At 44.0% G+C, this 13,641-nt stretch overlaps 1 protein-coding gene and 1 long non-coding RNA gene across 3 annotated transcripts in view; both read right to left on the reverse strand.

The window, feature by feature from the left end:
• The window catches only part of CRIM1 (cysteine rich transmembrane BMP regulator 1), a 210,430-nt gene that overhangs the window by 175,578 nt on the left and 21,211 nt on the right, over positions 1-13,641 (reverse strand). The gene's annotated exons all lie outside the window — the stretch shown is intronic.
• Positions 10,932-11,695, reverse strand: LOC138435598 (uncharacterized). The gene is made up of 2 exons (XR_011255152.1): positions 11,491-11,695; positions 10,932-11,386 (listed from the first exon to the last, which is right to left on the reverse strand). It is a non-coding gene; the product is annotated as an uncharacterized lncRNA (long non-coding RNA).

The raw sequence follows: 13,641 nt of genomic DNA on the forward strand, positions 1-13,641 counted from the left end.
CACATATTGGACAAAGTACTGCGTGTTCACCTGAAATGTCTAACTTCCTGAGGGCACAAAGCATCCCCAAACTCAGAGCCTTACCTTTCCCACCTCATAAGAGCTTAGGGTGCCGCAGTTTACTCCAAACCCAGATACAACTGCACCCCATTATGTAGTATTCCACTCACCAGAAATACGCTACAGCAGCTATTAAAAAGCAAGACACAAATTCATAGTACACACTCAGAAGCTCACAGTAATGGAATTCTGTTGGCAGAAGAGAGCCTGCCGGGAATATATATCAGATTAATTCTCCAGCTGTTCACATATCCTTGTGGCTACAGTAAGATGCAAATAGCTAATACGGGCATCTCTTTCCATGCCAGCCTAGAAACTCTGTTGTAATGTAAAATTGCTGCTCTTAACTCCCCCCGCTCCTGGCTGGCTGTTATCAGGCATTCTGTTCTGTTCAAGGAGGAATCTAACATAGCGAGCTTTCATTCTCTCTCCTTCCAGCCTACGGCGTTATGTTCCAAAAGCTGGTGCTTCCCTCTCTCTCTCTTCTGCATGCTGCAATCGGTGCAAAGCAGAAGGGCAAAATTATGGTTATCAACCGAAATGACTCACGTTATAAACATTTGTTTTATAGGCATTTTCACAGAATAAAACTATGTTAGGCATATGTAGCTATGTACCAGAGTGGACAAAGTCTGAACCTAAAACAATGGAAATATTAAAATATGCACACAATTTTTGGGGGAAAGATTCTTAAACCAGTTTGAAAGATTCTTAAACAAACTCTATAAATATGTAACAAGCAAACATGACCACTGATTCATATTATGTCCAAGTAGGGAAGTCTTTGAAAAACAATGCTGATTCAATTGACTAAATCAATTTATAGTAAAACATTTGTGAACGAAAAGTAATGTTCCACTGCTGTAACTTTTGTCAGACACCACAGCAATACAGCTATCAGATGATGACCACGGAGGAGCTACAGCCATGTAAAGTCAGTCACTCATCCATCCATCCTTCCTTCCAAACATTCGTTCCTCCAACAGTTACTGGTATTCTATTAAAAACCAAGAGCTGAACAAGGAAGGTACTAAGAATTTAAAACACTAGGAAAGAGGAGTTTACAGTACAATTTCCCACCACTCTAACCAAAACCATACCAAGTATGTGAATAAAATGTTCCTAAGAATCCTGAGACAGAGGAAAAGATCAAGGAAAGGATAATTTCCTTTTTGATAATAGGAAGCTGGTGGGGACAGAGAAGAACTTAAGAGAAGATAAGCAGTATCTCTAGAAACAAGGAATTCATGAAACAAGATGAGGAAAAGAGAGATCGGGGCTGCAGCACATAACTCTATTTCACAATCCTGCCTAAAGCCGGGACTGTCTATCCTCAGTTGAAAGCAGAAAAGCAGATAGCCCAGAGCTCTGTCCTCATGGAGAGGGGATCACCACCTTAGTTCTGTCATTAGAGTGACTCTGAGCAAGGCAGTTAGTTCTCTCAGCTCCAATTCATCACTAATATGGAAGTGTAATGGATAATCCATGAGATCCCTCTAGACATCATCCTTGTGTTTCCTCGATTCTGGCACCTTTGTTGAAATTGTACAATTCAATCTACTGGACAGTGTCAGAAAACCACACGCTTATGGTGGTCATAATTTAAATTTAAAATAATTTCCCATTTATCTGACCAGTTTAAGGTTTGGAAACCAATCACTATGCATTGTAAGGCAAGCCAAGGGTGCTTTTAATATAACAAATATCACTTTGCAGGACCTTTCCAGCACATCTAGTCCTAGAGGATTAAAACAGGATTGGCCTTGAATTGATAACTACTAAAGCACTGTGTCGCTACACAGTTGCCTCAACTTCTGTATATATTTGGAAATTTTTATGATAAGAATGTTTTTTAATGGGAAGAGACTATAGGAAAATTCATCAAATACTTAAAATGAAGAGCAATAGAAATGGCACAGGTTGATACTGATGGGACACAGTTAAAAGGGACACAGTTAAACACGCAGTGTTTAAAGGGAAATTTCGCAGGAAATAAGGTAAAAAAAAAAAAAGAAATTTAATTGAATTCAATTGAAATTAGAAAAAGAGCAATAAAGCAAATCAAAAGAAACAAGAAAGATAATATCTCGAGAAAATGCAATAGAGATAAAAGCAACAGGGATGATTAGCATAATAAAAACTGATTCTTCAGAAAGATTCTTATGATATCTCATAAATGGTTTATGACTAACAGTCCCATCTATGCATGTCACCTCATTCAGGTAGGTACTTGGACATATATTAATATTGTTTTCAATATGTCTCTCTTAGGTGGTTTTACCAGGAAGTTAGACATTAAATGGTTACATTTTTGAAATTTTTTTAAATAATCAAAACAAGATACTTCATTATTCATGGAAACTCTTCCCTTGCTACAATTAGTCTGACTGAACCCGATGGTGTAGAACTCAACCCCCTACATTTCTTCTACTTTAAGACTGAATCTCAGTATTTTTAAAGGAAAACTTCAGGCCTTCTCCACCGGCCCATGCGTGTGCAGTGTTAGACCTTCTGGTCAGGCACGTGCCACTACTAAGCCACACAGGCTTCTCTGAGCATGAATGCCCACTAAAACATGTGATTTCCTTGTTTCACCAGCTTTAAAGAATATTGGTACTGTTATCAAATGCACTGTTACTTACAAATTAATACATCTTCGTTGAGGGAAAAATTATCTTGGAGAAGTATTTAATTCTTTCACATTTCCTCGCTTCATCTCAATTCTCTAAAAGTCATCCTTTAAGCCAGATGATTATTTTCCTATAGAAGGGCTTTGGTGTAAATAACACCTAGTAAGGGTGTTATAAGAACTGCCCTATCAAACTTCTTAAGGATGTGGAGTCAGAAAACAGCAATTTCCAAATAAAGTCCAACATCTGGCCGCTCAAGTCTCTGGCACGGAACACAAAGCCTTGTTTAGATTTGATCACAGACCGCCTCTTCACCCTCATCTCTCCCACTCTTCCCCACTCACTGCAGCAATACTTTATAAAGGCATGCTCCCAAAGGACCCATACTGTTCGGGACCCCTCAGCTTTGCAAAGCCATTCTCTCTGGCTAAGAAAGCTGCTTCCCTCTACCTGCTTTGAAAGCTCCTATTTAATCTTCAATACTTTCTCCAGGTTTCATCTGCTCTATAGGGACTAAATCAAGAATTATCTCCTCTGTAGGAGTTCTATTACATATCTATTAGAATTATTTCATTTATGGCAGTATAATGAAATTGCTCATCTCATCTCCACCAGAAAAAGTAGGTTCTTTTTTGTCATTGGGCTACCACAGGGCTTGCAAATAGTAGCTCAGCAAAATAAATATTTGCAGAAGGAATAAACAGGAACAGGAGGACCTGAATTTCAGCAAAGCAATAGAAATCTTTAAGTGCCAAATGTTTTTGGAAAGTAAGTTTGGTGGTAGGAAAGACACACAATTATTCAGAAATAGCTGAGAAACACCTTTTTATCCCAGTTTTTCTGCTGAAACATTAACACTGAAAACATTTCCTGTGAAACATTAATACTGACTCAAGTTTTCTTTCAGCCTCAACATTTTATTACCCTATACTTCCAAATATCAATAAATATTTATGTCGTGTTGAATGGGTAAATGAATGTAATAGTCCTCAACCAACATTGGATAAAAAAAAAATAATAATAATAAATTCTTGTTATCCCCCTTCCTACCACTTTTGTCTATCATGACCATAATTAGATAATGTGACAAAGTTAATGCTTCTTGTCAGAAAGGTACTTGTATGAATAATACACAGTACCACTTTATAAATATAAATGTATGCTCCAACCTAAAATCTGTTAGTCAAATGATCAAGAATCAAACAGAAGACTAGATATGAGAATGCCATTTTTACCTGACTGTACTCACCCCAAAGTATAAAGCACAACAGGGAAAAGAAGAAATGTGACCAGAATTCAAACAAGAACAACAAAACAAGCATGGTATTCTGAAAATAAGCACTCCGAGGGCTATAAATGTTTCATTATACTAGCTGAACAATTAACAGATAATGAAACACATTTCGCAACATGTCCCACCCCTTCAGTCAAATCTTGAGATAACAGCGAACATTTTCTAAGCCACGGCCCTTCCTAGGTGCTTTCCATAGATTCCCACACAAGCAGGCAACAGGAGGAACTGAAGAACAGGGAAGTGAGGTGGGCAAGAGCCAGACAGGCCGAGTCCAGAGAACTCGAGCACCACGGAAAAGAAAGGGAAGTGAAAGTCCTCAGTCGTGTCCCACTCTGCGACCCCATGGGCTATACAGTCCACGGAATTCTCCAGGCCAGAATACTGGAGTGGGTAGCCTTTCCCTTCTCCAGGGGATCGTCCCAACCCAGGGATCGAACCCAGGCCTCCCGTATTGCAGGCAGATTCTTTACCAGCTGAGCCACAAGGGAAGCCCCAAAGAAAGGGAGGACACTGTTATTCTTTCATGTCACAATGGAGCAGCCCATCTCAAGTGAATATGATGGTCCACGGCTGATGGTCATTACTCGAGGGGCCAGCAGAGCCTCCAACACATTCTCAGCCAAGACGATGGCATTGCTGGTGCCTTTGGAAACATCGAAACCTGACAGTATGAATGTGATCTCAACTATTCTATTATCCAGGAAACAAGGGTTTCCTTGCGAAAGTAATAATGCCTCCACACAAAGCAATACTCCTGAGGCGAAAGTAATGATTTCTAAGAGGTGTAGTGATCTGTAAGTAGCATTAAGGAATCCTTTCAGGATAATGAATTAGTGAAACCAGTCAGCAACTGTTTTGAAAGAAATGTCTTTATAAATCAACTTGGGCACTGCTGTGAACCTCAACTTAGTGTTTCTTCAAAGTAAACCAAGTAGAAGATAAGTGAAAGAGTGACCACCTTTGATTTCAACAATTTTATTTCTAACTGATCCTTACCACCAACTCCCAATACTATTCTACAACGAAATATCATCCCTGAATATCACACACCCAAACCTTTAAACTTTTCTGTTAGCAAGTTTCCATGTATGATCTTATTTATCCCTACACACTCTGTGGATCTCCAGCTACCTGGTCCTGGCAACAAAACGCAATTTGCCAGCAATATTCAATGAACATTTTTTTATTTTCTTTTTTTTTAAATGTGCCCAGTTTCATTGTAACTGAACATTTGATGTGTATGTCCAGATCGCTTTTCTCTTAAGAAAATATTAAAATCCACATTGCTACTGTATGTTTATATGGGAAGAAGTATTAGAAATTAGTAATGAGAATCAGAGAAGTCCCTGGTGGTCCAGTGGTTAGGGCTTGGCACTTTCACTGTGGGGGCCTGGGTTCAATCCATGATTGGGGAACTAAGATCCCATAAGATGTAAGGTGTGGTCAAAAAAAAGAAATGAGAATCAGAGTGACAACTGGGGTCTATTAAGAAATCTCACACCACACAGCGCCTCTCTGATACACTGATTCTTAAGGTCATCAAGTCTTTGAAATTTACCCTGGAACTCTCCTCCTAGAAGCAAATGTAGATAGGGGGGCAATGAAAAACAGGACTCTTGGGCTTCCTGGTCGTCCAGTGGTGAAGACTCTGCACTTCCAATGCAGAGAGCATGGGTTAGACTGGGGAACTAAGATCCCACAGGCTTAGCAGTATATGTGGGGGGTTGGGGAAGGGTGGGTTAGGACTCATGCCTTAGGGTATGTCAAGAAATGAACATTAATCACTTGGGAGGTCTATGTTTTATACAGCAATGATTTTATCCCTAAGATTCACGTGAAATAGACCATACACGCAAGACCCAAAACTAAGCAATTTTAAGAACATGTTTGAAAAATACATTTGCATATTTCCCTCAACACTGGAGTTTCTTCTGTGTAGTAATCGAACCTCGACACCTCATGGATGCCAAGTTCTGATACCCTGGGGGTCTCGGTGATGACATCAACACTACCCCACCATCTTCAATGGCTCCCACTTGATTCCAGAGTCAAGCCTAACCCCTCACACTGATAAATGGGGCCTGTGCCTGGGCCCCAACTAACCTCCCAGTAACCTACCCCCTACTGAGTGGCCAGCACCTCTTACCTCCAGCACTGAAGCCTCAGGGCCTGGGGACCTGTGTCCCCTCCACCCAGAACGTCCCCTGCCCCTTCTGTGCCCATTCACTCTCCCACCCCTTCAGGATTCCAATCAAACTCAACTACTTGCCAAGAAGTTCCATGACCACTCCATTCAAACTGAAAACCTCTGCACAGCTGTTCCCCTTCTCGGCTTTATTTTCCTGCACACACTGCATATCCCTCTGGCACAGTACATGTCTTACGTACTATTCGTAATATTGTTCGTTTTGTCTCTCTCTACCAGAAGCTCCAGATTGAAAGAGATTTTTGTCTCTCCTGGTCATAGCTCTGTCGTCCATACCTAGAACAGGGCTTAGCACAGTAGGTCCTCCATAAATACTTACTAAATCAATTCTCAGTATTCCGCTGCTTCCATTCCCTCTGCGTGGCACGGGCTTTCTTACACTAATGAAATCTGCTACCATCTTCCTGTGTGTGGCTTAAATGTCTTCTCCTTGAAGTTAACTTGATTTTTTTCCCACCCACTTCACTTATCCAAAGACACTGCGGCTGTGTGTTTGCAGCTGGATTCTGAGCTGCTGGAGGAGTGGGGGACTGTGTCTTCCTTATTTCTAGAGCCACTTCATGCTGTGCTGAGTAGGATCCCAATCCTTACTTGATAAATGGTGAAAATGAATGGGAACCTGGACTAGTGGACTACTCTATTAACAATATCCTGTGTGTGAGGGTGGGGGGTGAGGGGCAGGAAGTGCAGCTTTAAAGATATTCTGTGGGTATGTAAGATTCAGGTTTACTATGTTCTTCAATCCTTATGCATTTATACTTCATATCTTTCTGGAATGTTTTAAGTACAAAAGAATAAGCTTTATAATAATTCATGACTACAGAGGCTGAGGAACCAAGTATTATTTTGGTATTTTAAAATATTGCCAAGAAACTTTCTTTCAAAGTCAAAAAAAAGTTGATAAATTTCTTTCTGCATTTCAAATTTAAACACACGCCTGCATAAACATACACATTTAGAGAATAACTAATTTGCTACCAAAACAAAACATAAATAAAACCCACATGAATCACCCAATCCTTTTTCCACATACTACTACAACAGCATGTATTCCCACATGCAATTAAGTAGGTGGGTTTTGCGAGACTCGATTCTGTAATGTTATTCTATTCAAAGTTAGTCTTTATAGAGTAAAAGAAGCATCAAAAACAAGTTCAAATGATAAAACTCATAATTTCTTGGAATATATGGAAATATATCTACCTTAATTCCTACCTGAAAGGTTTAAAATTATTGTCTATTTTATTAGGTTCAAGATACCTTTCAAGAACCAATGGTTATTAGGATATAAAGGAAAACTTTAAATGTCGACCATTCCCAAAGGATGCTCTGCTCAAATCCATAACCTATTTAATAAGGATCACTAATTTTCAAAGGATTAGAATATACAGAGATACATAGCTTTGAACTTACATACAAGCACTTAACATGTTCTTTAACAATTCTGTTGTTTTAAACTTTCGAGTTTAGAGGACTGCTAGGTTCTCAGAGAAGTCCTAAGAGGCACACCTTGAGTAGTGAGGCACTGGCCTGCTCACGGGCTGCACTGCCTGCAGCATCCCTATGGGCCTCGCTTGGTGGCTTCTGGTATCAATTAGGTGGAGGAAAGGTGCCACATACCCTGGGGTTTGCAGGACCAGTGAGTCTGAAAACCAACACATCTCCACTTAGCCTCAGGGCCACTCCTCCCAGGACTCTGTGGAGACACGAGTGCCCTCACTTCAGCAGGATGTGTGGAACCACAGAACAACCCTGGGCACGGGAAGATGAACTGACTCAGCCTGGAGAGACTCCAGCTGCAGAGGAAACCCAACCCCTGCAGGTACGTCGGCAGTCAGGAGGGTTCTCTTCTTAAGCGTGTTGCAGACACACTCGGCCACCTCTCGATTCTATTCCTTTCCTGTGAGCATGGAATTTAACTGCAAACACTCCCCCATGAAAACTGGCTTGCCATTCTGGCAGACCTCATGAGCAGTCTGGCAACAGTACAATGGTCCTGGTTTCACAAGCGCCCACATGGGGCATCTCCAAGCCCTTGCTGTGCATCCCGCATGGTGCTTTAATAGGGAGGAAGTGGAGGATATGAGGTGCCCTTACCCCAGAGCCAGTCAAGGAGCTGGTGTAGACATCATCACTGAGGCTTGACCTCATAGTTTCTGAAAATCTCTTTGAGGGTGGTAACTGCCCAGAGTGCGTGCAAAGGAGTGGGCTGTGGGGCTGGGGCGGGGGGGGGGGGGGGGGGGCGCGGGGGTGTGTGTGTGTGCACGCATCCATCACTGACAGAAAACAGAAAGGGATAACTAAGTGCCAATCAATCTCACACCAGGACGGACAGCACCCCACCCCCACCCCCTGCCCCGCCCATTTACCAACTCTGTCTTGCGAAGGGAGAGCATGTGAAAAAGTTCCAGGGTCTCAAATGAGGCAGCGGCCTCTTCAGAGGGGTCTTTCCCACCTTCTGACGTATTTGGTTTCTAAAGTGAGACTGTGCCTGGTCTGAACAGGGACTGGACATCCCTTCCTGCCATCTGCCACCCTCGCGTCCACCAGCTCCTATGAGTCTCCCCTGCATTCTGGTCTGCTCCCCTTTTCTCCCCCTCCAAGCCCTTCCCCATGGCCCCACGTGCTCTGCAGTGCAGCCCTGACCCAGCACTGAGGAAGCCTGCCGGCTCAGTTTGCCACATGGTGCCCTAGCCACCTGCTCGCCTGTGCTGGGGAGCTGGCTGGGTCTACGCGGGGAGGCAACGTTGGCCAGCACTTCCTTTCCCTCCGTCCCACCCCAAGGCCAAGGGGCAGTCTACCCCTCCCCTGAGTCTTTCCTGTTTCCCAGGCCAGGTCCATCCAGGACACTCACTGCCAGGGGTCAGAGTGCCACATTCCAGTGGCTTCACACCCCCACAGGGAGGGCTGGGATTCCTGCATGGGGGGTAGGGGTGGGGCAGGGCGGCGGGCAGCGAGAGAACTGTTCAGCAGAGGCTGACTCTGCCACTGTGTCCATTACCCTGAGACCAAGGTCAAGGGGTGGGAGGGGCAACAGGAGTCCCACAGCTCCTTCCAGAGTGGGCAAGAAAAAGCCCCTCAACCTCCCTGGGCTTGGAAGAGGCAGGAGTAGCAGAAACTGTAAAATGCAGTCAGAGAACATAAGAAGCTGGGCCTCAGTTCCTTAATCTGTAAAATGAGGGGCTGGCCTAGAGACGCTTTTCCAAGGGCCCTTCCCAGCCTGTGATTCTGAGCCCTGCTACAGCAACGGTTCTCTGGCCTCAGACATTTCCAGGTCTGATGTACTTTCGGCTACAAATAGAATGCCATCTTCATTCAGAGGGCAACCAAACCTCCTTAACCTCCCTAAGCCAAACCCTCCTCTGGCAATACCGGATTCCTCTGCCTCCAACTCCGTGTCTCCCAGAGTCACTCGGTGTCTTTCTTGTGATCTCTGGGCCCCTTGGATTTCAACTCAAGCCCTGCCTTCTCAAAGGCTTCCCAACTTCTGCAGAGCCCCAGGAGAAACCAGGCTCCTGGATGCGCATCCATCGAGGGCGCCCTCTGCATCTCAGGCCGCAGAGTGGTGGGACTCGACAACACCCGCACCAGGCCTGGAGGGTGGGGGTCGGGGGCACTGGGAGGCCTGGCACCCAGTGCTGTGAGAACCCCAAGCACAGAAGCTCCACTGCACAATCAGAGCTGTGGAGGAAGGAGACGCTGGGAGCCCAACGCGATCGCATGTGAATGGAGGAAATAAGCCCACTCCAGTCGGGAACTCCTAACCCCTCCCAAGCATGGTCAGGGTGACTTTCTCTCCTGGAGGATGGGGGTGCAGGGTTGGCATTCAGCCTCCTCAGGACAGGAGCCAGCCTGCTCATCAGCTACCTGACAGACGGGAACAGAATTTGAAAGGGGAGGTAAATAAGATACGGTGCTGAGGAGAGTGGGGAGGAGAAATAAGTGAAGAAGAACCCACTGAGGGCTGCTATTCATGTGATAGACAAAGTCATAAACAGCTTTTGTTAGCCGGGTTCTGCCTCTATAATATGCTCTGTGGAAAACGCACTCCTATGTGGTCAAAATCTACCAACTACTTCAACCAACTGTCTACCTTTTCCTGTTTTTTTGCTTTGTTTTTTTAAACCAAGCAGTTTTTAATAAATCCCTATGAGTAAAGTCTGACAGCAAAGACTAAGTCTGTGGATAAGATGATAAAAACAAACCTGTGAAAAGGTTTCCTGATGTAGAGGCATCTCACTCTAAGCAATGGCTTTTAGTTAAAAAAAAAGAAAAAGAAAAAAATAGATTCCCTGATCAATTTCTTCTGGTCAAGCCAGGATTCAACACAGAACACTCCCTTTATTTACTCAGACCCAAACACTAGTGAGAGAGCACGCATTCTGTGTGGTAAATCATCTGGAACTAACTGGAACCTGGACTTTCCCCCCCCACGAAGGTACTACCTTTCACAGGAAAATAGTTCAGAGTTCTGCTCAGTAGGCTCTCCCGGTGCTGCCAGGCTGGTGGCCACACAGGAGCACAGGGTGGAGCTGCAGCAGAAGCAGTCAGGCGTCCCACACAGCGAGCCCTGGGAAGCGCATCCTTTCACAAAGACCAGGTTTTAAATGGGCCGCTTCAATATAGGTGAGAGAGACAGAGGCATGGCGATCACATACTCCTGTTCTTTTTATAAAACCATGAATCCAGATGATTCACCTGTGAAATAATCCTGCCATACAAGAACCATACTACACGCATCTACATTGGAATAAATTTATTTTTTTGAAGTTAGGTACCAGGGGAGAATTCAACAGTTAAAAAAAATTGTTTTTGGAATTCAATGATACATTAAAAAAAAAATGGTGGTCGTGGGGGGGGAACCGTGATTAAAAAATGATGACAGACAACAGAAATGGCATTTTTAAAAGGCAGGGCAAGCGTTTTGGTTTGAATGAGTATGTGTGTATGTTTGTTTAAAGCTCTTCCAATTTCTTCATAAAGAAAAAGGGCTGTTGCAATCCTGTTGCATAAATCATTTTTTGAATCCATAAATAGTTTTAGAACAAAATAAGCACTCATAAACCACTGACAATGGACTCAGGATTATGTTCTTGTCACCTTTATGGGTATGATTGGTATTTTGAAATCATCTTTTCCAAACTGTAATCTCTAGGTCCTGGTCAAAAGCTCTTGTCCTTGTGATCGCTGTCCCTACTAAGAGAACACAAGGATATATATTCTTCAGTTCTCACCATAGCAAATATTATCAGTATAAACTTTTAAAACCAACTTTCTTAACTTTAAAAACAATGACTTACCTCTTTCTATTAGAGCTGTGATCTTCATCCTGAGTACTGCCCAGATGCCTCATCAAAGATGAGTGATGTGCCCTTCTTCCCACCATTTCATCAAGATTTTATTTGGAGACCATTTATTTCTCTCATGGTAGATGAGCAGTAACTCTGAGAAAAGCCCTCAATTCAATACCCCAACAGCAAGACAGAAACACTCCTATCAGGTAGCAACTGCCTAAGGGCAAAATCATAAACAAAACCTCCTTCCAGGCACTGATGTGATGTCTAAGGGAGAGAAGAATGTCCCATGATTTACTTATTAACTAAAAACATTATTTACTGAGCAACTGCCACTTTCAAGGCCCCAAGCTAGGCACTGGGTGGGCTACAAAGAAGCAAGAGCCTATTCAATGAAAGGGCACCTTGCTACCCATCTCCATCTCAAAAGCAAACATACGTTAGAATGTAGAGTGAACCCATAAAGAGCGAACAGAGCCTTGTTTCAACATAGCTGTCACATGTGCTGGAGCCTGAAACCTTCCAAAAACAATGCTCACTGGAAACAAATCACCTGATTAAGCTGTTTTGCCCTTTCAAAATTACCTTGGGAGCCTGTGAACAGGAATCAAACTTCTTCCATACTGAGTATGTTAGGTCTGATGAACAAATCACAGACACACGGTTACTGATAACGAATCTGGAACATTCTGCTACCCTATCCCCAACCACAGGATAAATGTCTCCATGCCTACAATGTTTTGTTGCAACCAAACATTACTACTTTCAAGGCAAGAGATGAGGAAATAATGTTTCCATCTTCTGAATGTTACAACTATTCAACAAAGTCTTTAATGAGCACCTATTATGTATAAACCACGGTGTTCAGAAAAAAAATGACAATTTACATTTAGCATGCACTTACTATGTATAAGCCACTCTTCAAGTGCTTTACACAAATGAGTCAACTTAAGTCATTTCTCCTAACAATCCTATTTTACAGATGGAAACTGCACACAGAGGTCAAGTAGCTTGGCCAGGATAATGCACCAGGCAAGTCGCTGGGTGGGACAATGAATTGACTTCAGAGCCAGGACACCCTCTAGTATACAATACTGCCTCTCTCATTAATAAAACATGGTTTCTCCTTAAGGAACTTATTATCTACATTTCTCCTGAGAAGTCATTTCCTCTGGGCAGTGTGGAAGAGCACAACCCTAAAGCGACCTGGCAATGCCTATGAGCCCTTCAGGCGGGTAAAATGCCCCAAGTCCAGGGTGATTCATGGTCTGGCGTGCAAGCAACAGAGCCGGGGAGACAGGGCCAGCACTGGGAGCCGGGCCAGTGCCACCACTGAAGGCAGGCGAGTTGCCCCAAGACGAGGAGGGCTGTGGTTGGGCGGGCTGGGCAGTGTCCCCAAGCTCGTGACAGCAGAGAGCACCTGTGTGCAAGATGGGGCTGACCCAGGGCAGGCACGGATGTGAGGCTTCCTGAACCCACATGGGTGGGAAGCAGCGGAAAAGGACTCAGAACCTGAGTGGGAAGCGGTGATCACAAAGAGACCAGAGATTCCGGGGAGCTCAGGGGCTCAGAGCTCCTGCCCTCGCTGAGTGTCCCTGTACACGGTAATATATATCCAGATACACACAGAGCCAGAAAGCCTCACATACACACCTCGCCCCACTCCTGCCCCAAATGCTATATATGCGGATGCTTGGAGTTCATTATTTTAAAAAAATAAAGTCTCACGACAGGTCGGGAAGTTATTTCACCACAACTGCAGAAAGAAAGGGAGCAGCGTGTCTGTGATCGGTCCACTGGGGGAAGACTTCTGAGACACCCATACCAATGGGCCCCAGACACTGAGCTTCACACCTGGGAAGCACCAACTCTGAGACGTAAAAGCGTGAAGCTGCGAAAAGCAGACCCATCCATAAGCAAATCCATCCAGCACTTACCCTGGCGAGAACCTCCCTCAAACTCTATTTATGACTGCTCCCACAGTCTCACATCTCAACAGCCAGAAATAAACTCAGGGCTCTCAAACCCAAACCTTTCCTCCTCCCCCTCACCCAAGCTGGCCAAGCTCCAGGGCTCTGTGAGCAAGGAAACACAGCCCAGCGACACTGCGCTAGCACTTAGCCGCTGCTGGAACGTTCCTCTGAACACAAAGGCTTA

Source organism: Ovis canadensis, chromosome 3 (genome assembly GCF_042477335.2).
Source record: "Ovis canadensis isolate MfBH-ARS-UI-01 breed Bighorn chromosome 3, ARS-UI_OviCan_v2, whole genome shotgun sequence".
Classification (NCBI taxonomy): domain Eukaryota; kingdom Metazoa; phylum Chordata; class Mammalia; order Artiodactyla; family Bovidae; genus Ovis; species Ovis canadensis.